The sequence below is a fragment of the Hydractinia symbiolongicarpus genome, chromosome 8 (genome assembly GCF_029227915.1).
Source record: "Hydractinia symbiolongicarpus strain clone_291-10 chromosome 8, HSymV2.1, whole genome shotgun sequence".
Lineage (NCBI taxonomy): Eukaryota > Metazoa > Cnidaria > Hydrozoa > Anthoathecata > Hydractiniidae > Hydractinia > Hydractinia symbiolongicarpus.
In genome coordinates this window covers 18572928-18575552 of record NC_079882.1, presented here as the reverse complement: position 1 = coordinate 18575552, position 2625 = coordinate 18572928, and positions in this window count along the sequence as shown.

Here is a 2625-nt window from a genome sequence, read left to right as displayed (position 1 = left end):
CCTTAGATAATAAATCCACTTAAAATAAACGAAGTTCATATATAGAAATGAATGTTATAATTGTTGAAAAAATTTCAATATAAAGACTATAGATAATAGTCCAATTATAATAAACGAACTTCGTATAAGCAATTTTTTATACGAACTTCTTCAAAAATGATACGAACAACATACAAACTTTATTTTAAATGATACGAACTTTATACAAACTTGTAATTTTGATGATACGAAAAAGTTCGTATTAAAAATAAAATAATACGAAAAATCTAATAAATCGATACGAAGTTTTTTATACAAATTATACGAACTACGTATGAACATTATGAGACAGTCCCTAAAATCTCTCAATATATTCACCAGTCATAGAGTACTCTACTTCCGTTCACTTTTGCTATTAAGATGGATAATTTATTAGGATAGTTCAATGGTAATGGAAACTTTGATTGGGATCTCTAAAGCACCTTGTAATAAAGGAGATGCCATGGGTTTTTTTAAGAACCTCCATATCATATTTTTTTCCTTCTCAAATCGTATACCAGATAAGACGGGAGAGTTCTCTTGGCACATGCCTGACAAGAATTAGGCCAATCTTTTCCCTCATTAAAACCTTACCAGCAACCTCAAATTTATCATGAACTCCATCATTGTATCAGCAAATGAGAACTTCATGCTGTACAGTCACAACATCAAGACCAATAATTACTAGATCAGGTTATCAACAAAGCTCTCAACACAATATTTCAGATAAGCCTATCATCAATGCAGATCAGATATCACCAATGTCTGCTGCCACTGGTAATGTTACAATTGCTGCTAAAGGGGAAAACATATTGCTTGTTTTGGGGCAACAGATAAAATAGCCATAACTTACACTCTGCGAGTCCCTAGATGGTAACATTCCACCTTTCCAGCTCATTTATACCAGGAAAACACCAAAATCCTTACCAAACGTCAAATTTGCTCCTGGTTTTAGATAGAGAGATAGATGTTCATATTTTACATGGCTAGCCTCACAAATATTGAGGGATATACCCTGTCTATTATTTCCAGGAGGGGCCATGGTGTAGATGGAGAGTCCTAGAGTATTTAATGCTCATTTTGAGCTACGCAGACCCAATTAAAACCCAGCGCTCTACTAGACAACTCCCGGCAACATCCAACGGCCCACACAGTGTGCCATCTTCCCAATTTCCCTCACATGGCTTGGGTTAACCCGGGGCTATGGTAACATTCACTCGCCCATGTTGAATCGCCGTCAAGAGGAATCGAACCCCGGTCTCCCGCACAGAGTACGAGAGCTATAACCACTAATCTACGGCGCCACAAAGCTTACAAAGAAACATTGGAGTAATGAAGCCCAAATTTGTATTATGGAAGTGCTTTATTTTGACCTTGATCGAGATGTCACAACCATAAAGGTAGACCTTAGCTTGTCAACTTTAAAACCTCTGCATGCCAAGTTAATGACTGAATTGCACCATAAATTAAACAGGAAAGGAGATAACCAAACAGGATGGAAAGCAGCAGTTATCACAGATAACTTGACAACTGCCTGTAAAAAATGAAAACCCTAGAGATTTTCAGTAATCTTTTTTCAGTACCTTAGACAGAAAGATAAAATATGTGTGACGAGATTTCATTATTTCTTTTTTATTCTCTCAGTATGAATCTGTAAAAAAGTGTCTACCTTTCTGGACACATTACTTTAATACCATCTAAAAGTTTAAAATTCGTTGATTCCTGTTAATTATCAAACACCTTAAAAACCAAATTTGAAAAGCGTGTTAATTTTTGATAGCATTCCTTTGTTGTTTTTGTGTAATAAGGTAAGTTATCAGGCACGTTACTGCATTTTTTAGCATATAAACTGATCAATATGCAGGTCATTTATGCTTAAAATGAATGAATTTAACTACCGCTGTTTTATTCTTTACATTCTTACACAAAACTTTGATTAATTACCTAATTTATATCAATCGCAAAATACATAAGCAAAAAAGAGGAAATGTTCTTTAGGTGTGAGCTCGATTTCGGTGCTCTTTTGTTCACTGATTATTATAAATATTGTTAAAGGAATACGCCAATATTTATATGTTCCGTTCAGTAGCATTTTTGTGATTTTTTAATTCAAGCTTTATCTATAAAAATTTGCTATGATAATACAATCTTTTTACAGTCTTTTGGAAAATTAAACCTTAAAAAAAATAACTATATAACTAAATAAAATAAAATAAATATAAAAAATCAAAAAAAATTTCTTAACAGAAATTATTTGAAGTAATCAATTTAATGATGCGTTTTTAGTGTCGTGAAGTTAAATATTGCCATCAGCTGCTGTTCCACCTTCCGTAATTTTATTTTCACATTAAATATTGTTTGTTCCACAAGCAGTTAAATTTGTATATTTTACGAAAAGATCAAAAAAAATTTTGCTGGTGTTTAATTAACAATGCTTCACAGCAGGTAGTGAACAAAACTGCTTTTTATTATTTGTTTTGGAATGTAAAACAGTTTAACAAAATTATTTTCATTTGAACATTTATTTTCATTTGAACATTAATTCGGCTATCAGATGAAAGAAACGTAAGACTAAGAAAGTTGCTAGTTTAGACGTTTAAACAACCC